Source organism: Mustela erminea, chromosome 12 (genome assembly GCF_009829155.1).
Source record: "Mustela erminea isolate mMusErm1 chromosome 12, mMusErm1.Pri, whole genome shotgun sequence".
Lineage (NCBI taxonomy): Eukaryota > Metazoa > Chordata > Mammalia > Carnivora > Mustelidae > Mustela > Mustela erminea.
The window spans coordinates 76819782-76843993 of record NC_045625.1 but is presented as its reverse complement, the minus strand read 5'-3'; the positions used below and the strand labels follow the sequence as shown (position 1 = coordinate 76843993).

Below are 24212 nucleotides of genomic sequence, written 5' to 3'. Positions count from 1 at the left end.
AACGAAATGAATAGACAACCTACTAAATGAGAGAAAATATTTATCAACTATAGATGTGATAAGGGGTTAATAGAGTATATATGTGATAAGGGGTTAATATATATATAATGTATAAAGAACTTACACAACTCAAAAGCAAAACCCACAAATCCAATTTAAAAATGGGCAGAGGGGGTGCCTGGGCGGCTCAGTCATTTAATTGTCCAACTCTTAATTTTGACTCCGGTCATGATCTCAGGGTTGTGAGACCGAGCCCTGCATTGGGCTCCACACTGGGGGTGTGGAGCCTACTTAAGCTTCTCTATCTCCCTCTGCCCCCCACCCAAAATGGGCAGAGGACATGATTAGATATATCTCCAAAGACATACAGATAGCCAAGAGGTACAAATAAAGGCACTCAACATCACTAATCATCAAGAAAATGCAAATAAGAACCACAAGGAGATAATAATCTCACATCTGTTGGAACAGCTTATCAGAAAGACAAGAAACAGCAAGTATTGGTGAAGAGGTAGAGAGAAGGGAATCCTCATGCACTGTTAGTGGGACTGTAAATTGGTGCTGCTACTATGGAAAACAGTATGGAGGTACCTCAAAAAACTAAATCTAGAACTATCCTATGACCCAGCAATTCCATTCCTGGGTATATAACTGAAAGAAATGAAATCACTGGGTCACCTGGGTGGCTCAGTGGGTTAAGCCTCTGCCTTTGGCTCGGGTCATGATCTCAGGGTCCTGGGATGGAGCCCCCCATTGGGCTCTCTACTCGGTGGGGGGCCTGGTTCTCCCTCTCTCTCTGCCTGCCTCTCTACCTACTTGTGATCTCTCTCTCTCTCTCTCTGTCAAATAAAGAAATAAAATCTTAAAAAGGAAATGAAATCACTATCTCAAAGAGATATATCACCCTCATGTTCATTTCAGCATTATTTAAAATAGCCAAGGTATGAAAGACACCAAGGTATGATCGATGAAATGGATATAAGAACTGTGGTGTAATATACAATGGAATGTTATTTAACATAAAGAAGAAAATCCTGCCATTTGTAACAACATGGGTGGACTTTTAGGGCATTGTACTAAGTGAAATAAGTCAGATATAAAAAGACAAATACTGCATACTCTTTTCTTTAAGAATTTATTTGTTTTTTTGACAGAGAGAGAGAGAGAGAGAGAGAGAGAGCAAGCACACACATGCGTGTATGCACAAGCAGGGGGAACAACAGGCAGAGAGAGAAGCAGGTTCCCCACTGAGCAGGGAGCCGGATGCAGGGCTTGATCCCAGGATCCTGGGACTGTGACCTGAACCAAAGGCAGACATCCAACTGACTGAGCCATCCAGGCTTCCCCAAATACTACATATTCTCACTTAAATATGGAAAACCAAAAAGAGAGAAAGACCGAGCACTTAGATGTGGAGAACAAATTGGTGATTCCCAGAGGTCGGGGGGTGGATTAAATGAAGGGAGTCAAAAGGTACAAACTTCCAGTTAGAAAATAAATAAGTCACGGGGATGTAATGTACAGCATGGGGACTATAACTAATAATACTCTAGTGCATACTGGAAAGTTGCTAAGAGCACATCTTAAAAGTTCTCATCACAAGAAACAAAAGTTTTGTAACTCTGTATGGTGATGGGTATTAACTAGACTTATTGTGGTGATCATTTTGCAATAAATACAGATATCAAATCATTATATTGTATACCTGAAGCTAATTTTATGTTGATTAAAACTTCAAAATTGTAATTATAAAAAATAATTTTTAATTGTAAAAATTAAATTAAATTAAAATTTAAAAATTTAATTAAAAAATTAAATTGTAAAAATTAATTGCATTTTAATTGTAAAAAATAAACTAATACCATTAGACCAGACTTCTCAATCAAAATATGCACTTTTGCAAGATCCCAAGATGATCAGCAAGCACATCGAAGTTTAAGAAGCCCTGTCATAGATGGATACTGAATTTGAGAAGCTTTCTCTTGATTTACTGGGAGCCACTACTGCAAACTTCATGTTCTTAAATAGTGGACACCCAGGAATTAGGCAGCTGAGTATCCGTCTTTGGCTGGCCACTAACTGGGAGAGCTGAGGCAAGTCAGCGGCACTTTAAAAATTTTTTAAAGTAACTAAGGCTGATCCCCAGCCTGTAAGCCTGATCAACCAGAGCTATTAGGCTGAAGATGTGAATTAGCAATTTGTTTATAGGGGCCCCAAACTGGCTTTCAGCAGCTGATCAGGTAACAAAGTCTGTCCAGACATGAGTAAACAACCCAGCCATTTCTCGACACAATATTAACAAACTGAATTCAACAATACATTAAAAGGATCATATACCATGATCAAGTAGGATTAGTTCCAGGGATGGAAGGATGGTTCAATATCAAATCAATCAACATGACACACTCATTAACAAAAATAAGGATAAAAATCACATGATCATGCAGTAACAACAACTGGTAAAATTCAACGTCTGTTCATAATATAAACAATGTGGATATAGAAGGACAATTTCTCAACACAAAAAAGGCCATATATAATAAACCCACAGCTAACATTATACCCAACAGTGAAAAGCTAAAAGCTCTTCCTCTAAGATCAAGAACAAGACAAGAATGCTTACTTTTACCACTTTTATTCAATATAGTATTAGAAGTCCTTGCCACAGCAATCAGACAAGAAGTTAAAGGCATCCAAATTGGAAAAGTAGTAGTAAAACAGTCACTATTTGCAAATGACATAATAGGATATATAGGAGACCCTAAAGACTCCACCCAAAAAAACCTCTAAGAACTAATAAATAAATTCACTAAAGTTGCAGGATATAAAATTAATAATCAGAAGTTTGTTGCATTTCTAAATGGTAATAATAAAGTAGCAGGAGAAATTAAGAAAACAATCCCATTATTAAGAAGTGAACCAGTGTGATGAGCACCGGGTGTTGTATGGAAGTGTTCGATCACTATATTATACACCACAATCTAATATTATACCATATGTTACTTATTGGAATGAAAATAAAGACTTAAAGAAAAAAATCCCATTTACAATTGCATCAAACAGCTAAAATACCTGAAAATAAATTTAACTATGGAATAAAAGACCTATACTCTGAAAACTGTAAAACACTAACGAAAGATACAAGAAGTGAAAGGATATACCATGTTCATGGACTGAAAGAACTAATATTGTTAAAATGTCGACACTATCCAAAGCAATCTATGATTTAAAAACAATTCCTAACAAAATACCCACGGCATTTTTCACAGAACTAGAACAAATAATCCTAAAATGTGTATGGAACCATGAAAGACTCTGAATAGCCAAAGCAATCTTGAGACAGAACAACAAAGCTGGATCTCCTCTCCCTCTGCCTGCAACTCTGCCTACTTGTGCACACTCTCTCCCTCTCTCTCTATCAAATAAATAAAATCTTAAAGCAAAGGGGGCACCTGGGTGGCTCAGTAGGTTAAATGTCTGGCCTCAGTTCAGGTCATGATCTAAGGGTCCTGGAATTAAGCCCTGCATAAGGCTCTCTGCCCAAGAAGGAGACCACTTGTCCCTCTGCCTGCCACTCTGACTCCTTGTGTGTACACGTTCTCTCCCTCTGTCAAGTAAATAAAATCTTTTTTTTTTTTTTAAGTTTATTATTTGACAGAGAGAAAGAGACAGCGAGAGAGGGAATACAAGCAGGGGGAGTAGGAGGAGGAGAAGCAGGCTTCCCACCAAGCAGGGAGCCCAAAGCAGGGCTTGATTCCAGGACCCTGGGATCACAACCCTAGCCAAAGGCAAACACTTAATGCCTGAGCCACCCAGGCACCCCTCAAATAAATAAAATCTTTAAAAAAAAAAAAAAAGTAGAACAACAACAATGCCAGAGAGATCAAACTTCCTGATTTCAAGCTATAATATAAAGTTACAGTACTCAAACGATATGGTATTAGCACAAAAACAGACTCACAAATCAGTGGAATGGAACTGAAAGTCCAGAAATAAATCCACACTTAATACAGCTGATTAACCAATGACAAAGGGAGCAAGCGTATATAATGAGAAAGACGGTCTCTCTAATAAATGGTGTCAGGAAAACTGGACAGCTACATGAAAAAGAATAAAACTAGACCACTTTCTTATATCGTATACAAAAGTAAATTCAAAATGGATTGAACACTTAAACACAAGACCAGAAATCATAAACCTCCTGGAAGAAGACACAGGCAGTAAGTTCTTTGACATCAATCTTAGCAATATATACATATATATATTTTTTGGCTGGGTCTCCTCAGGCAAGGACAACAAAAGCAAAAATAAATGGAACTACATCAAACTAAAAAGCCTTTACACAGTGAAGGAAGCCATCATCATCATCAAGAACAACAACAAACCAGCCTGCTTAATGGGAGAAGATATTTGCAAATAGCCTAATCAATAAGGGGTTAATTTCTAAAATATATAAAGAATCCATTAAAAAATCAATAGCCTCCCCCACAAAAAAAAATCCAATTTAAAAATGGGCAGAGGATGTGGATAGACATTTCTCCAAAAAAGAAATCATAGATGGCCAGCACATGAAAGCATGCTCAACACCACTAATCATCAAGGATATGCAAATCAAAACTATAATGAAATGTACCTCACACCTGCCAGAATGGCTATTATCAAAAAGACAATAAATAACAGGTATTAGCGGTACTGATGGGAATGCAAAAGGGAACAGTCGCTATGAAAAACAGTATGAAGTTTCCTCAAAAATTAAAAATACAACTACCATTTGATCGAGCAATTCCACTTCTGGGTCTTCATCTAAAGAATGGGGAAACACTAATTTGAAAAGATATAGGCACCCCTATGTTTATGAGAGCATTATTTAAAATAACCAAGATATGAAACCAATGAAAGTTTCCACCTGTGGGGGCACCTGAGTGGTTCAGTGGGTTAAAGCCTCTGTCTTCAGCTCAAATCATGATCCAGGATCCTGGGATCGAGTCCCACATCGGGCTCTTTGCTCTGCGGGGAGCCTTCCTCCTTCTCTCTCTGCCTGCCTCTCTGCCTACTTGTCATCTCTGTCTGTCAAATAAATAAATAAAATCTTTTTAAAAGGTTTCCACCAGTGGATAAATGGATAAAGAAAATGTGGTATAAATATACAGTAAAATATTACCCAGCCATAAAAAAGAATGAAATCTTGCCATTTGAGACAGCAGGGATGGACTAGAGGGAATTATGCTAAGTGAAATAAGTTAGAGAAAAACAAACACTTTTGATTTCACTTATATGTGCAATCTAAAAATCAAACAAAACAAAAGAGACTCAAATACAGAAAATGATCCAGCGGTGGCCAGAGGGAAAGGAGGGTGGGGATGGGTAAAATAGGGGAAGAGGACTAAAAGGTACAAACTTCCAGTTACAAAATAAGTCAGTCACAGGGATGTAATGAACAGCATAGGGAACGTAGCAATAATATTGTAACAACTCTGTACAGGGACAGATGGCAGCTAGATGTATGCTGGTGATCCCTTGGTAATTTATGTTGAATCACTATGTTTTACATCTGAAACTAATATGATATTGTATGTCAACTACATTTCAGTCAAAAAAAAAAAAAAAAAGAAAGAAAGAAAAGAAACGAAACAGCTCACCAGCAAGCTCTGCCTTAGTACCATTGGTGCTCACTGAAATCAAGGCACTCTCTCCTTATGACTATTTTCCATGCCTACTCTCTTCAACAAGTGCTCCCATTAACCACATTTTTGAAAGATGGACAAGTATGAGCCATATTCTTCTCTGCTTCCCTTACTGCAGACTCAAATTTATCACTGGAGGTCATGGGGACGACTGGCACAGCATAGGGAACATAGTCAATGACACCCTAATAGGGTTGTAGGGCAACAAGTGGTAGCTACACTTCCCGTGGGCACAGCATAACCTATGGTCTTGTGGAATCACCACACTGTACCCCTGAACTAATGGAACATTGCGTGTCAACTCTACCTCAACTAAAAAAGAGAGTACGTATCATTTACTGATCATCTACTTCAGGTCAGGCACTGAACTATGCCTGCTGGGTCCATTACTTAGCAATTCAGCGGGGTTGCCCCCCTCTTCAAGGGCAGGAATCAGAGAACTAGAGTGTCAATTGCTCTCTTCCCATCACGTGATTAATCACACCTCTGGCTCTGATTCCATGCCCCTTCCTCTAGCAGCACAGCTGCCCCTGTTCCTGTTCTTTCCACATCCCAGGCGTCCTAATCCTTCCAGCCAGGCAGATCTCCCACTGTCCCTGCTATTTAATGTAGTTAAGAGTGGAGACTGGGCTGAACCTAGCGTAATTTACTAAGTAGGTTTCCATCCATGTCTATCTAAAGGAGTCTCTCTTCATTTTTTTTTTCCAAGAGATAGTTCAATGTTACAATGTTAATTTACAATGTTAAGAGATAGTTGATAAAAATATATGTTTATAAAAAATAAAAAATTATAAAAAAAAAAAAGAGAGAGAGAGATAGTTGCAATCACAGAACCCGGAGGGAGACTACCTAGATTCAAATCATGATACTGTCAGTTACTAGCTGTGTGATCCAAGGAAATACACTTAATCTCTCTGTGCTGCTGATTCCCCATTTGTAAATAAGGATAACAATCATATTTCTCGTCTAGGGACGTTGTGAAGACTGACTTACAATGACTAAAGCACTCAGAAAAGTGTCTGTGTGTATTAGACCCAGTATGTGTCAGTATTATTGCCTAAGCTGAAACTGGATTCATCCTTGATCCTCCCTCTTGTTCTAGAACTGTCACCAAATCCTGTTCATTGTACTTCTTCAAACAGATCTGCCCTCCATCCTTTCCGCTAACACACAAGGTTAGCTACCATCACCACTTGCCGAAAGCAATCTGCGAACAATTCTCCTGGTCCCTCTTTAGCCCCCGGCTTTCCAAAGAAGCCAAAATGGTATTTTCAAAATGCAGATTTTATCACAACACTCTCCTGCTGAAATCTGTTGCCTTTTGGATAAAGACGGGACCCTTTAAGGTCTGTAACACCCCGGAAGTTCTGCCACACACCCCTCATTCTCAGTTTCTTCTCCCTCTCCCGCTCCTCTTTCCTCCTTCCCACTCAGGATTATTAGTATCTCCTGAGCCACCTGGGTGGCTCAGTCCATTAAGGCCCCAACTCTTGCTTCCAGCTAGGGTCATGATCTCGGGGTCCTGAGAAGGAGCCCCAGGTCTGCACCCAGCAGGGAATCTGCTTGAGGTCCTCCCACTCTCCCTCTGCCCACCCGCCCCCAACTCATGCTCTCTCTCTAAAATGTCCGGCTCCCACCCCAGCCTGTAAACTCCACGAGGGCGGGAAGGACATTTGCTTTTTCTCACCCATTGTATCCCTCACACTTAGCCCCATTACTGGCCCATAACACTTGCTTCCTAATTAGTTTCTGAATGAGTCGAAGAATGAATGGATGGATGAAAATACTGTGGCACAACAGTAAAGGCGGGATAAGTAAGGCTTTGGTCCTTCCGTGGGTTTGACTCCAGCTTGAGGACAGAGAGGATAGGATTACATGAGGTAAGACCAAAAACTTCAGTCCCTGGCCGGGCAACTGTCAAGCAGATGTAACCTTTGCCCGCACATTGCGAACTATGTTGGAAGCAGCTGAGTGAGCCCAGAGGAACAAATGGCCGCCAACAGTCTTTCTCCATTCGCCCGACTTACTGTTATTTCTTTAGGGCTACTGCCTAGAAAGATTTCATCTTGAGATTCTTTTCCTCCCACCAAAATATGTACACCTCAGTTTACTACTATCTCATGACTAGGTTAGACCTTGCTGTTCCTTTGCTTTTAAGCAGCCTGCCACCTCCCCCCTCTAGCTCTGGGGGAATCAAACACACTGAGTTAGAATGGAGACCCATGTTACACTGCTCCCACAGAACACAGCGTGAGGAGGTGGCCAGACATCTGCAGGCCGGGAGAGCTGTCTAGGGGTGGACTGGGGCAACGTGACCTCTAATATCTGCACCAGAAAAGAACCTCAAAGATAGATCGTCCAAGAATGTCCAAGGTTGCCAAGTGAGGCCGGAAGAACACAGAGGCCTGAAACCCTCATCCAGAATCTAACTCAGGCCCTGCCCATGCTGTGATGGGTGTCCTCCAGGCTTCTCATCGTTGAGGTTCATTCTCTGGTGTGTAAGCTCCAAGAACACAGGGACCCTATCTAGCCCCCAGAATTTCAGATACAAGCAGGTGCTTTAAATATGTAGCTATGATGTCAGCAGAAACGTCAGTTTCCTTTTGTGGCCTGAGGCTAGCTAACAGACAACCTGAAAACAGAAGACAGCTGATGGGTATTGAGTCGTGCCAAGGGTTTCAGGTCAAAGTCACTCTCTAGGCAGTCAGAATTTCTCAATCTGTGCTGGATTCCTCCTCCTCTCTCCAAAGCCCTCCATCAAAATGCCTTATACCTTAGCCACTGTTCAGGATGGCAAATCTGGAACGTTCCTGCACCCTGTACATTGGCCACTTTCTATTGCTTGTGCTAAGTGGTGACTTAGAGAAGCAAGCGGCCTGAGCCTCGGCCAACATGGCCATCAGCCTTCCCAAGGACGCCAAGAAGAACAGCAGAGAGAAGTGGCTTTCAGACTTGAGCAGGCCTCACCATCCCCTGGGGAAGTTGTTTGAATGCAGATTCCTGCTCCCTACCCCCTCACCCCCAGGATTTCTGATTCAGTAAGTTCTCGATAAAAGCTGAGAATTCACATCTCTCATGAATTCTCAGATCTCGCTAATGCTGCTTGTCCCACCCTGAGAACCACGGTACTGATAAGAGGCGCAAACCTAGTAATTAAACTAGAGGGATATGGATTCTAGTCCCAGCTCAGCACTAACCACGTAACCTTGGTTAAAGTCCTTAATTTCCCTACTGCTCATTTTCCTCCTCTAAAAATAATAATGACACCATTGCTGAGCTTTCAAAAAGATGATGCAAGGTGTGTTCCTCCCCTCAGCAAGAGGAAACCCCTTTCCCTATCCCATCACAGCCTCCGCTCTCTCAGGGCTGCAGGATGCTCCCTGTGACCCCCCCAAACCCACCCCTGCCCAGCGAGACTGCTGTGAAACATCTCGGTGATGGGCAGGCACAGGGGATTCGGCTTCCAGCTACCTCTCTCTGGAAGTGCCCTACCTACAAGGGCAATCCTGAGGTAAGCAGGGGCCCCTCAGCCCACCTTACAAAAAGATAACAAGGGTATTGCATGATACTATTCCTGCAAATTGGGTCCCACATGGCTTTCTACCCTGAGACTAAGAAGTTAAATGAGACTCATCCAAAACCGCACAGCTCCTAATGACAGAACTCCCAGGTCAAGACAATACATCTTCTATTCCCGACTGACATTTGGAATCTTGGTAATTAGTTTCTTTAGCTGCTATAACAAATGACTACAATGTTTGGCTTAAAACAATACATATGTATTGTTCTGGAAGTCAGAAGTGAGCAATGGGTCTCATTGGGTAGAAACTGAGGTGTCAGTCGAACCCCTTTCCCAAGAGTAAGAGAGAGAACATTTCCTTTTCTCCCAGTTTCTAGCACTGTCTGCCTTGCATTTCTTGGCTTGTGGCCCCTTCCTCCATCTTCAAAGCCAACATTTGCATCTATAGATAGATAGCTCTCTACTGAGGTCATTATTTCCCTTCTTCTGCAGTAAAGTCTCCCTTTACCTCCCCTTTTTAAGGATATTTGGGTCTGCCTTGATAATCCAAGGTTATCTCCCCATCTCACGATCTTTAGCTTAATCACATCTGCAAAAATCCCTTTTACCATGTAGAATGTGACATGCGTAGGTCCCAAGGCTGAGGACCTGGCTATCTTTGGGACCCCTTATTCAGTTTAACACCCTCACATAGACTGCCTAACTCTCTGAGTCATTAGAAAAATAGAAATAATAATCCACTGTCGTGAGAAGGTTGCTATGTGGTACACTTTGAATTACTAAGGAAATGTACACTGGATTGATAAATGCTTCCTTCTACTCTTTTGTTACACTAATTCATTAGCTCTATTCATCTACTCAGCTTTTCTTGAACACTTACTATATGCCAAGTCATGTGTTAGGCACATGGGATATAATGTAATGAGGAACTTTGCCTGTATGGGTTTTATAACATGACCAAGACAGACAAATGCTACAGGAAAATGCCCTGATGTGCTATGAAAAGAAAGGCAAGGAAATGCTCTATACAGATGTCACAGACTGGGTAGTCAGTCCTCAGGAGGCAGGAGTGAAAGGATACAGCTGGAAGAAGGGACTGGAAAGGGACAGGAAGGTGCAAAATAGCCTAGAACACCTGGAAAGTTCCAGGAGTTTCTCCTTACTGGAGGCCAAGTGTGAGGAGCTGAGGCACAGTGGGAGAGACGAGCTAACAGTGCAGCCCAGGGTTGAGTGTGAACGCACCATGTAAGGATCTGGATGTTATCATGTGCGCAGGGAGCCTTAAAAATTACAATCAGCCCCCTTGGCATCCCATCTCTTGTGGATGTGGGGGCTCCTAGCTGGACACCCTGATGGCTCTAGCCTCCTGACAGACACCAAACTTGGCAGAGTTCTCTGCAACGCAGTACTGGTTGAAGGGCCTCTTGCCTGTCCTTCCTTCCCAAGATCCTTTGTGGACAGATTTCCAGATTTTTATTTTTAGAGCCTCTTGTTACCGTGAGCCATTATCTCCCCTAGAATCTCTGCCAGCCTATTGAGATCGTCAATTCCTAAAATTCTTCTTATACCCCTGGATCCCATTTAACCCCCTACTCTGTGATTCTTTTGGAGAAAGTTCAAAAGATAAATTCATTGTATTATTAGTACGTTAGGCACAGCGCAATCACTGTGATCGCCCATGCAATGTTGTTCCTTTCAACCCGAATGGTTTTGCTGATAAAGGAGATGTGAATTGAGCGGAGAATGTCTGCTTTCCTCCATGCAGAAGCCCCAGTCTCCTTCACCCCTCCACCGTACCTCAAGCCTAGCACCCCTCACTAACACGCTTTTGTCTACTGGTAGCCTTCTCTCCACAAACTTTAATAAACTGGCAGGGCACTTCTGTGCTGGAAAGACATTTTGCATTAAAAATTGGATTCACAGCAGGCAATCTGCCTGGGGAGCACATGTCTAGGAAAGCAGTCATTTTTAACTAAGGATATTACAAGCCTGGATAGAATAGGGCTTGTGTACTTGAAGCACCAATGTCTATCCTACTGGAGGCAAGATCACTGTACTGCATGTTGGTAATTAACCTTGTCAACTAACCTTCAGAACGACTCCAGCCTAATCACACTCTTCCTGTGTTCTACTGCTGTGGGTTCTAGATCCTATTACACTCAACTACTTACAACCTGCATTCCCATTCCCACTCCTTGCCCGCACCTTCATTTGCTTGTTCTCTTCCGCCCCCTTCCCCCATGGCTTATATTAGCTTCTAACCACACTAACTATGCAAAGTGTGCCAGTTTATTGCATTTATCATGCACTATCTCCTGTGCTGTAATGTCAGCTCCACCAGAAAGGAAACCTGTGTTTGGCCCAGTATCGTATCTCAAATATATGGAACAGTGCCTGGTGTGTGGTAGGTGCTCAAGAACCATGTTGACTGTAGGACACCTGGGTGCCTCACTGGGTTGGGCAGCTGACTCCTGATTTCGACTCGGGTCATGATCCAGCCCTGTGCCAGGCTCCCCCCATAGCAGGGTATCTGCTTGGGGATTCCTCCTTCCTCTGCCCCTCCTCCCACTCACACTGGCTCTATAAATCTTTTAAAAATAAATACATAACCATGTTGAATGTTCACGAATATATTCCCATGGAGCTATCAGCTACCAGATAACTCGTTTGCATTCCCAACTCCAAACGTATCCATCTATTAATGCACCAAAGTGTTGTAATCACTTTTTCACATGGCAACTAGTGGTCCAGATCATGGGAAATTATTCTTGATCTCAGAGAACACCTAGCTCCAAGGAGGAGACACATGTGGGCAGAAATATCAGTTGATATGTAGAATAAATTACAAATATGTATAAAGCACTAGAGAGCACAGGAAAAAATATTCAGCTGTGCAATAGCATGGAACAAAAGATTCAGAGAAAGCTCATAGTGGAGGCAGCTTTGGGTTTTAAAGGAGTAGAAGTTTTCTGGGAGAACAGAGAAGGGAGTAGAAACAAACAAAAGGGATATTCTAAGTGGGAAAATACATGATGGGTGTGTAGAATTAGAAGTTCCGTGGGAATGCCGGAGCCTAGAGATATGCCTCAGTTATCCCCCAGCCACACTTGAGACAAAGACTCAAGTACAGAGGTTTATTTGGGAGGTGAACAAAAATGCCAAGGGTAGGGGTGTCTAGGTGGCTCAGTGGGTTAAGCCTCTGCCTTCAGCTCAGGTCATGATCTCAGGGACCTGGGATCGAGCCCCACATCAGGCTCTCTATCAGGAAGTAAGGAGCCTACTTCCTCTCTCTCTGCCTGCCTCTCTGCCTACTTGTGATCTCTGTCTGTCAAATGAATAAATAAAATCTTTTTTAAAAAATGCCAAGGGTAGAGTGAGAAAGTGAGAGCAGAAAGCAACAATAGCCGATGAAAGTTATGTTGTCAAGCCAGCTACCACAGGGGTGACAAGAACTCAGTTCTCAAGGGAAACTCTGGAAAATGGTATGGAACACAGGCCTCCGTTATCTCACTGGAGGGGCAATGGAGCTGTGGACTCCAATCACCAAATCTCCATCACCAGCTGAGAAAAACTTCTAGGCATCAGCAACCTGGTTCTTCTGGCCGGCCATGTGGACTCATCAGAGCGGGCTTCTGGGGCACTGGAGAAGGTCTCACACTCTTACAAGCAGGTGCTCTTCCCGGAAGCTGGTTTCTGCACAGTAACATGGTAGAGCCCTGTGTGTTGGGCACCAAAAGAGTCTGCTGCAGCTTACAATGGGAAAAGCAGGAAGCCTGGGTGGCTCAGTTGGTTGGGCATCTCCCTTCAGCTCCAGTCACAATCACAGGGTCCTGGGCTCAAGCCCCACATCAGGCTCCCCACTTGACACAGAGTCTGTTTCTCCCTCTCCCTTTCTCATGCTCTTGCATTCATGCTCTCTAGTAAATAAAATCTTTTTTTTTTTTTTTTTTTTAATGAGAGCAGCAGGGGAGAGGCTAGAAACTGAAGCAAGAGCCAAAATTTGAAGACACTCATTCTTTGGGGCTTTATTCTGTACTGAGGGAGCAGCACTGGAAAATCTTAGGTGGGAGAATGGTATTAAGTTTGAGTTGGTGAAAAATCATTCTGGTTACAGAATGGGGGTGAGATGGGTAGAGCAGATAACAAGCCCAGGAGACCAACATGGAAGAGAAATCCCCCACTTGAGATAGGATTCACGCAGTGGTGCTGGACACAGGGAAGAGAGGACAGAACTCAAGACGTTCGTAAGACAGAGTGGACAGAAATTGTGAGATTTGATGTAGGGAAGGTTGGAGCAGAGAAGTTCCCTACGCCGGCTCTCCTGAGTAGATGGTTGGAAACGCTCCCTGAGATGGGGAGTAGAGTAGGGATACGGGTACCGGAGTAGGGAGACGGGTACCGGAGTAGGGAGACGGGTACCGGAGTAGGGAGACGGGTACCGGAGTAGGGAGACGGGTACCGGAGTAGGGAGACGGGTACTGGAGTAAGATTCTTCGTCTTGTGGGGCATGTGCAGTTAGAGATACCTGCAAAGTATACATGTACAGAGGCTGGTGGGCCACGGATACAGAATTATTGAACTCAGGAGACGGAGCTGAACTGTGAAGAGCTTGTCAGGTATTTCCACTTTATGGAAGACACTTCGGACACAGGGAAGCCAAAGACGTTTTGGAATAGAGAACTAGGCATTTACCATGGGAGAAGAGTTCATTGAATATTACTACAATATCCTTCGAATAGCAAGTCCTTTCCCCACCTAGAAATGGCATCATCGATGGTGTCTGGGTATAGCTTTGCCATTTTTTTTTTGCATTGTCTCCCAATGATGGTCCCCCGCCACCGCATCTCAGGATAGTTGGATAGGAAGAAAGAATAAGACAAATTGTGTGATTTGGGGGAAGTTGTATAAACGCTATGGTTGGCTTCTTTCATTGGGGAAAGGGGACCTCCTAGGTGGATATCTGCTTGTCTGAAGAAACTTTCAAGGACTTTCCAAACCTTGCTCTTGCTCCTGAACACTAGAAGTTATCATACTCAAGCCTTTACCTCACTAGGCACTTAGCCTGGTTGGTAGAAGACACTCCCCCTGGAAGGGGAAAGCACTGCCCCCACTAGCATCCACCTTTGCCCTGATCCTTTATGAAAGACTTGGTTACCAACTGAAAAACCACCTTTTAGTAAGATCACAAAATCCAAATAAGCAGCTGAAACCACTGGGATATATGCCCCTTGTGACAATTTACCTTCCTTCTGCATGGCTTTTCTGTGGGGTGTCTATAGATGCAGGACTTTTCTGCAAAACAGTCATCCTGGCCACGAATGGGATGGCCCCTCCATAGGAATGCATAGGTGATGACATTGCTTTCACCCTTTTGGCATCTCAACAGGACACTCTATCTGGTAACAATGCGACAAGCTCCCGCTGGTTTATGGCATGGCCGTAGGCGGAATGGGCTGTGAACGCCTGCACTATGTTTGAGTCCATCAACTCTCATTACGCGGGTGTCAGAGAGGGAGCCCAGCCGCTCGATATGGAGCGGGCCCAAAAAACAGCCACTGTCAAAAGAGTGCCTGTGGCATGTGTATAAACATAAGAGCCATGCCAGGAGTTGCAGTTTCAAAACATCTGCCAGATCGTCACAATCAGCTTCCCTCCCATTCTCAGACCATCAATACTACCATCGTCTCTTTAGTCACTCAAGTTCGAGGCCATGGACCGCACTCCACTTCTTTCACTCATCTCCTATATGCAGTCATCATGTAATCAATAATAGTAATAGTATTGATTCATCATTTATTATAGGTCAGGGAGACCCTGTGCTACGTGCTTGCAAATGTCTGATCAGATTTGGTTGTCACACCTTCCCGAGACAGGACTGTATTTGTGCCATTTTGCAGCGGTGGAAATGCGGGTCAGAACAGGAACCCCAATCACAGTGCCGGAAAGTGGCAGAGCTGGAATTTGGATCCCGCTTCCTCTGCCCTCAACTGTACTCCATACTTTTCCATGGAACATTAAAAGCCTTATGTCCCTTTCTTTGATGAGGCACTTTGAAGATTCTAAAACACTGCCACAAGCCATACTGACCATCCAAACAGACCAGAGTACAAAAGAGGACATGGACTGTCACCACTGTTGCAGATGTAGGACTCAGTTTACCCGACTTGCTCAAACCCATCCTGGTTGAGCCTTGGACTCAGTTTCTGACTTGTTTTACTATTCCCACAAATATCGTGCTTTTCACTTAGAGCATCTGTTACTTTCTTTTGAAATGACCAATGTATGAAATTCCCTAGAAGGACAGTTTTGGCCTTATACGGAGACGTTTCTGATGCAGTTCTCCAAGAGCGGAAGAAGCAGTAGTGAGTTCTCCATGCCTCTCCATTTTCGCCCAAACACTGGGAAATCACTAGACTAGAATGTTATGGAGACAATTAAGCCTGATCCCTGGGAGGGAGGGAAAAGGAGGCCGCTAGAGCAGATGTGCTCCAAAGCTCAGCCCTCCCTGAGATCCTGGGACTATGTTCTGTGGGAACCACCGTGTCGTGACCATTCTGGTTACTCTAGCTCCATCCCCTCACTCTGGCCTACTGAAGCCATCTCCTAGCTGAATTCCCAGCTGTCCCTTCCCATTCATCCAACTTCACTTCACCAGGGTGATCTTCCACCAAATGTGTTCCCATCACTGACTCTTTTCTAACATGGCCAATGACTCTCTTCGGCCAACCACACCCACTTGACGCATCTTTGTCTAATGTTCCATGGCCTATCTCCATCCTCCATCCAAACTCATTTTCCATTTGCTCAAACTCTATTTCTGCTTGTCAATACAATTCCTGGCCTGGGTCAGAGACCTCATGCTTATTTCCACCTCCAATCCTTTGTTCTACTCTCCTAAAATATTTTCTATTTTCCCCTTGTCCGCCTAACCATATCCACTTTTTTGTCAGGCCCAAGTCAATTTTGTTTCAGTACAGAGAACTTTAATGAGTTTCGCCCCCCTAAACACAAATCAAGTCTAAGAACAATTTTCTACTCATGTAGCAAAGCCATGGGGACCCCCAAATGAACAAGAAATGGCTGCGTCCTCTGGGAAGACTGCAATCAGAACCAGCTGCTCTGTGCAGCCATTAGATTTTGAACACTTGATTCTACATCAGCTTATGTTCCTCGATATGTGAGCCGAAACTGTCGGTCTCATGAAGCGTACACGCAGAGCTCTTCTGACACAGCTTCCAGAAAATAATAAGCAAGCAACTTACGGGTTGCATGAGGGAGAGGTCTAGGATGGCCTATTCTGAACTTACCCTGTAGTCACTCAGACACATACACACCCCAATTATTTGGATTTCCAGCATAGTAGAAAGTACACAGGACACCTGAAGTCAGACAGACCTGGAATGAAACCCCATCGCCACCACTTTCTGGGGAGAAGGAGTGGAGCAAAACCCCAGTTAGATGGGTAGAGGGTGACCTTGAGAGGTTAGGTCCCAGCTCTGCCACAAGAATAATCATTCATCTAGTAACTCGTTGCCTCAGCTTTTACAACAGAAAAATGAGGCCCACGGTGATCCACAATGCAGCCCATGGGGTTATTATTGTAAGAAGAGAGGGCATCTGTGTAAAGCGTTCAGGACAATTCATAGCATATGGGAGGCACTAAGTGCTAGCTATTCTGATTAGCACTAATTCAGTGACCTTGGGCCGATGAGCTAATTTTCTGAACCTCAGTCTTCTCATCCTTATGAGAACAGTTCTCATCACTCTAAGCTGCTCTGGAAATGTGGAAACACCAAGGGCACCTCGGTGGCTCAGTGGGTTAAACCACTGCCTTTGGCTCAGGTCATGATCCCAGAGTCCTGGAATTGAATCCCACATAAGGCTCCCTGTTTCATGGGGAACCTGCTTTTCCCTCTGCCTCTCATGAATAAATAAATTATTTTTAAAAAATGTGGACGCACCAAGAAACCACCTAGCCTTCCCAAAGAAGATTCCCTTATCTCTGACTCAAGGCCTGGGCTTCTAATCACCCAGCACCACAAGGAGATCTTCTTGGCAACTGTATCTTTCCATCATTCACGCTACCATAGAAAGCGCTTGTTTTTATCCCATAGAAAATGTGGGCCTCTCACAAATTCATCTTTAGAAAATTACAACCGCATCACGCTGAAAGATTGCATAAGCAAAAGACCATTCAAGCTCTCCCGAGCCCACAGGCAGCTCTTCCGCAGCCCCTCCCTGCCCATCTCTGCAACAGGAGAGAGGAATCAGCCCTCTCTGGGAAAGGTTTGGGGCCCCAGGCACATCACACCGTGTAAAATCAGGTTAAGATGAGTATCAGGAACAACGTTGAAAGCAAAAAGGAGTCAAAGCAGGTCAGACAGCCCCTGCGGGGAGTTTGGGAAGGGGAGGAGAGCCTGACTCACCAGTTCTGCCTGCACAGATCATGGGAGCTGGGTTGCCAGGGAGTCTGAGACTTCTGAGCTCTGGACACTGAACCCCGCCTTGCTGCCTGGCAGCTGCGGACCTGAGCCAAGGGCTGGGCCCTAAGGCCCTAAAAAGGGGGCCCAGATCTCTGCCTTGACTACCTGTTCCCTACAAGTGTTGAAGAGCCCCCAACCCCTAGACAGCAACGTAACCAGAGCAGGAAGGTGCTGTGGTCCGTTGGGGAGATGCCAAAAGTCTGCTCAGGGTGAGCCAGGCGAGAGAGAGTGGAGGTTAGGCCAAAGGGGCAAGACTTCAAACTTACCTTAAATACTGAGGTGTCTGCCTTCCAGCCAATCTGGCTCTTTTCCCAGGGGAGCTGAATTGTTCTGGAGGCTCCTATAGACTTCCTCGAGCTGTTGGTCTCTGGCGGAATGCAAGGGTTTTTGCGAGGTCCTCCTCTCTTCTCTATAGGACTTCTGCCTGAGTAGGTTGATAAGGCAAGTTCTCGGGTCTAAATGGTGGAGGGATGCAGGGCTTAATTCACTGTAGAACCAGGCTCTCTGTGGCATGACTGGGTGCAGAAATGCACACTAGGCACCTAGAGGAGATAGCAAGGCATTAAGGCACAAGGTAAGAAAAGAGCACATTGAGTCATAATATTCTGGAATTTTCTGGTCGGGTCAGTACCGTCTCATATTAATAATGCTTGGGGTGCCTGGGTGGCTCAGTGGGTTAAGCCTCTGCCTTCGGCTCAGGTCATGATCTCAGAGTCTTGGGATCAAGCCCCACATTGGGCTCTCTGCTCAGCAGGGAGCCTGCTTCTCTCTCTCTCTCTCTCTCTCTCTCTCTCTGCCTGCCTCTCTGCCTACTTGTCAAATAAACAAGTAAAATATTTTAAAAATAATAATAATGCCTAAGAGACGTCTCTCGGGTTTATGTTGAAGTTGTGCAAATTAATTCATAACCGATTCCTGACCACTGTGTTAAAAGCAGAGTAAAGACCAGTTAAGGTCACAATTTTATGTTATTCCTAAGCAATGTCACCAAAAGGCAAGGAGGGATAATCCTGGGCAGAGGAATAGCTGACCTGCCTTTTCTGTCAAATATTGGTTTGGGGTACCCACAATTTTTTTTTTTACCAAGCTAATAGTTCTAGAACTGTGGACTTGGGGTGGAGAATGAAAGGACAGAGGGTTGCCATTTTCTTGGCTAGAACAGACTGCACTTTGGTCCTAATCGTACAGGACCACACCTGTTGAGTTGTTAAAAGTTAACAAAATGGTCGATCCAATTGGAGTCCATTCTTCTAAGTGACCCCTGAACCATGGGAGAGGAAGAAAATCTTTTTGAGATATTTTTACATTTATCATGCAGTTCTAAGCCAATCAGAGTAGAAGGCAGGACATTATCACCTGCTCTTAGGCAGGTAAAGAACAGGGAGCTACGAAGTTTGGGGCAGCTGAACTTGCTTTATAAAGCTGGAGAAAAGATAAATAAATTTTTCAAAACCACCCATACAGTAAGAAGGGAGTTGAGTCTTGGTGGTCTCTCAAGGTTTTTTGTTTGTTTGTTTGTTTTTAAATTCTCTTGTGCTGCTGATACTAAGGGACCTGGTTGTGCTCAGAGGAGTTGCAACACCTAATTTTCCTGAGCACTTACTGTGGGCTGGTAGCTTTCAAAGCACATTTTTTTTTACATATTAGCTAATTTAAACCTTTGGACAATTTTATGACACAGCTGTGATTATTTCCAGTTGAGTGGACGGAGATTAGATTGCTTTGCAAGCTTATAGGACTAGCACGAGGAAGCCCTAAAGATTTACATCTAGGACAGCTGGTTCCAGGTACGTGCACTTCACCTGTGTCATGTTTCTCCCCAGGGCAGGCAGAGCAGGACCCACAGTCATCTAAGCACGTGGGAGGGAGGTGGTGGTGAGAGGAATCTTTATGGGGTGGAGAGGCAGCATTCAATGATAGGGCCCAGGAAGGTTTCAGTCCCAGATACCATGCTCCGGACAGAACCTAAAGGTCTAATGGAATGCAAACCATGTAGAAGGAGGTCGCTAGGCAGGAAGCACCTGGGACTCGGTCTCCTACACCTGGGGATTTGGGATCTCCTGCCTCACGGCTCCTCCACCCACCCCCTCCCCGCTCACAGAACACACACACTCACAACCAAACAACACTGCCCGTTTTCATTTTCATTTTCATTTATGTGCTCCCCTCTCACTGAGGGGAGAAAACTGCAGCTTGTCCCAATGCCCCCCTCCCACCCAAGTGAGGAAGCACGGTCCATCCTGGGACACTCACCTAAAGGAGAAGCAGGTAGTCAGTCCAAGCATGGTACCAGCTCCGCAGCGGGGCCAAGAACCCCATGTCCTGCACTTGACTCGGCGTAACTCCGCCAGGAGGAAGGAAGCCCCCTGTGTCCCCAGCTCACAGAGGCTCACCTACGTCTCTGACCGAGTCGTACCTCAGCAGCCCGGAAAGGGCGCTGCCGGGGCTCCAGAGGGCAGGAAACGCTGCCTCTCCGGGCTCTGGTGCAGGGAGGCCAGCGTGGAAGGGCTGCTTGTAAAGACGAGCTTGCGTGGGTGGTAACTTGCAGCTGAGCTGCGTTGGGAGGTCATGGCTCTCCATCCACAGGGTCAATAACAGTGGTTGCCCCCGTTGCTATCACCAAAGACAGCCAGTAGAGTTTTCCAGTCCCTGCAGGGGGGTGAGGTAAGGCACAATTTGGGATCCAAGCAGACCAGGGTTTGAACGATGTTCCGAGAGAGAACATTTTGATGCCTAAGTTCCTTATTTGGTCCAAAGGGAGTGGACAGCACCGCCCCCCCTTATTATTGGAGGCTCATGAGAGACCATCGAATACCTGATAATTATCACGAATACTCTGAAACCCACTGTGCTAGGTGCTCAGGTCCATTTTCTCACTTGATCCTCACCACATTCTCTAAGACAGGATCCATGGTACAGGAAGAGGAATGTCAGGGAACTCTGTGACTTCATTAACATCAGACAGCTGGAGGAGGAAGCCCAAATCAAACTCGGAGTGGGGATGATTCCAAAATGTGTGTATTTTCCCAGCCCAGTGCTTCCTACAATGCTGGTACCCAGTGGGCACCTGAAAACTTTGTTTCCTTTTTTTATGTCCACACTTGGGCTTTTTAAAAAAGCACAGTTTGGTTACTCTCAATAAAACATATGGCATCCCGAATAATCAAATGCTTGCTCAATCACTAAGGGGCTGAGGGGTTCTGGGTGCCCTGCTCATTCAGACCTGTCACTAGGCAAACCAACAGAGCTCCTAGAAGGCAGCTTCCACTGCCTGTTCATGATGACCCAATAAAACACTGAATGTCAATTACCAGCTACAGTCAATTACCAGCTAAGGGCAGAGGGAGCCCTAGGTCTCAGAATGCAAATTCCCTGTCTTTCCAGGAGCTTCTCTTTTCTCTTAATTAGCGTTTAGGCTGCAATGTTTTAGACCTGCAGGGTGGCTGTGAGGAAAGACTAAGGGAGTGTGGGAGAAGAAACACGAAGCCAGCTCTTCCAGCAGCGTGTGGCTACAGTGGTAGAGCAGAACGGTAATTTGAGGATGTTCCCTCCCCTAGGGTCCTGGCAGAGGGGAAGGGACAGCAGCTACTTTGAAAGGTTTAAGAGCAAGTAATAAATGAGGGCTAGGGAGGCTCTTTTGGTCATCATAGAAGTGAAAGCGGGTGGTAACAAGTCCCATCCTTATGCCTGTGTTTCAGGATTCCCTCCACCACAGGGAACATTTTGAAGGTTTTAAGCTCCTCGGGAAGGCCTTTGGGCTTTAAGCGATCTGATCTGCATGCTGGGACCCTTGTTTAGTTCAAGCATGTCTGGAATGCCCAAGGGTCCTATAGTCACCTGCCACCCTTCATCAGTTCTAGAGGAGGATGTGAGACAGCGCTTCAGGCTCCACAGCACAGTGCTCACGGGGGTGCACACAAGAGCTCTGCCTATGGCCTGATCTTCCAAGTCATTTGCTTTCTCAGTTAGTGTGCTTCAGTGCCTCTCACCCGAGGGTGACCTCCCTCAGGTTATTAGCAATGTTTTCCAGAAAGTAAACGAGTTTTTCTTTCAAAGGATGGTCACCTACTTCTGTCACTGTGTATTGAACCCCCAAATCCTCTCACTGTGTGAATGCATCAGATACTGTACAGTTTCCCCCAGGAGAGTGGTCCCGCAGCAGCCACAAATGGCGGAAGCACTGGGGGATAACATCACACCCAAGGTGTAGGGGGATTGAGTGCACTAGAGAACCTGCAGAAATTCTAGGCTCACTTGCAGGAATAACGAAGACAGCCCATCAAATAAAGACTGGCAAGACATTTACACACCTCAGATGGGTATAAATGGACTCTGTCTACCATACCATGCTCACAGGGAAGGACTCATGATTCTACAGACTGGATGATGGGCTTTATTTTGTTTAATTGCAGTTAATAATCACACTCACGCCATTTGTCCCTCTCGTCTGGTTTTGCAACCAACTGTTCAGTGTTTTAATTTTGTCATCCTTAAGCTAGGATTTGCATGGACTTTCCATAAACATAGAGGCAATGCAAAATTCTCTTAGTGGAGGAACAGATCTACAGGAACCAATCCATCTATACTAGATTTTCATATCAATTGCAGGACCTGAGAGAGGTTGCTATAATTCTGGTTATAAGCTATTTCTGAGGAGACAGTTTATTTTGTTTTTGGACAGCAGTTAAGCAGTACAGAAAATCCCTGTGCAGAGCTCCCACAAACTATTTTACCCACTCCAAAAAAACCCATCTTTTGGTTTCCTCATAGGAGCTTCAAACCTAGTGGACAGAAAAAACTGCTTGTAAAATCTCAATCCAATAAATAGAATTGCCTCTTAATAAATAGTGACCATTTTATCAGAGGAAATAAATTCGGAGGGCATATTCAATCATTGAGTAAACCTGCTTGGTGCACTGTGCCTGCTCTAAGTTCATTTGTTTTCACAGTGAATTCCTTTTTTTTTTTTTGGTCCCACAGTGAATTCCTTTTTGATACCCTTACCTCACCAAGTGGTTTAGATGAGGTTTGTGTTCAAGTTCTTTCTTTTTATAAATAGCAAAACCTACTTGGAAAACCAAAAAGGGAAATGAATCTGTACCAGGAAAACACTGCAGAGAGGGCATGGCCTCAGGCTCAGACCCACCTGGGTCACAGCCCAACTCTGTCCCTTACCTCGCTGCATTAATTTACACAAGATATGGCATCTCTCCAAGCCTCAGTTTCTCATTGAAAAAAGGGCTGTTGTCTGGATTAAACATCCCATAGAATGGTACTCGTAATAGGGTAGTTGTCGATGGATGGGAGCCTGTGTGAGCGCTGTATCACCACTGTAGTCAGGTGTGCGGGCCAAGACTTCACTTGGGTTGCATTTTTTTTTAGCAGTCCGACTGTGGTCAGGGCCCAAACTATGGTGGACATGAAAAGGATCAGCTCTTAATTCCTTGCTCCTCAGACTAAAGGAAACCAAAACATTTGCAAGTGTGTTGGATCCACAATTTAGGATCCATTCCTTTTTGTAAGAGTGTCAACCCATGGTAGGGCAGGGGCCAGAGTAGCATTTAGAACATCTGCAAAACCATGCAGGTGAACACCAGCACTTAAGAATAAAAGGAAAAATAAAAAAGCAATGGGACTAGGAAGGATAATTTCTGTCCATCAGAAAAGCCTGTGGGGGAGGGAAAGCAGAAGTCACAGTTGAGAGGACAAAATAGAAAAGTTGTGGCCCCCAGACATGTCCGGGCTGTGGAAACAGATCTCTCCTTCTAGCTGCTTAATGTTTATTCTGCATTTGTTTCCCCAAGGGAAAACAAAACAAAAACAAAAACAAAACAAGAAAGAAACAACAGTGTTCCATCAACGACGTGTCTCCATTTTGGTGGATTTACCCATGTATCCATTGATCGTCATTATCACAAGACATCTCCCAAGATTCGGTTCAACAAACTGGCTCCCCCAGGTGGTTGGTGCTCTTTGGACTCATCCCCAAAGGGCAGACCATCCTGAGGTTTTTGGTTAAAATTAAGTATTGACCTCGTAAGGAACAAACTCAGTGTGCAGACTTATGTGTGTGTGTTGGGGAGGAGGGGAAATACACATAAGAGATAAAATTTACTGTTTTAACCCTTATTAGTGTGTAGTTCTGTGCCATTAATTGCACTGACATCATAATGAAACCAACACCACCATTCCTCTGTCTCCAGAACTTTTCCATCTTCCCCAACCGAAACCATGTACCCATTAAGCAACAACTCCATTCTCCCCCTCCCCTTAGCCCCTACCAACCCCCATTCTACTTTCTGTCCCTCTGAATCAGATTACTCTATGCAACTTATATAAACGGAATCATACAACATTTGTTCTTTTGGGACAGGTTTATGTCACTTAGCGTAATATTTTCAAGATTCATCCACGTTGCTGCACATGTCAGAATTTCCTTCCTTTTTAAGGCTGAATAATTGTGTAGACTTATAAGTAAAGCTTCTGCAGTCTCACTTTATGGCCTCATATTTTGAGACTTGCTGT

At 44.4% G+C, this 24212-nt stretch overlaps 1 protein-coding gene and 1 long non-coding RNA gene across 3 annotated transcripts in view; one reads left to right on the top strand and one right to left on the bottom strand.

The window, feature by feature from the left end:
- PCSK5 (proprotein convertase subtilisin/kexin type 5) overlaps positions 1 to 24212 on the top strand; it is a 449406-nt gene that overhangs the window by 315196 nt on the left and 109998 nt on the right. The gene's annotated exons all lie outside the window — the stretch shown is intronic.
- On the bottom strand, positions 12629 to 20399 carry LOC116571055. The gene is made up of 3 exons (XR_004277678.1): positions 19941 to 20399; positions 17954 to 18229; positions 12629 to 12920 (listed from the first exon to the last, which is right to left on the bottom strand). It is a non-coding gene; the product is annotated as an uncharacterized LOC116571055 (long non-coding RNA).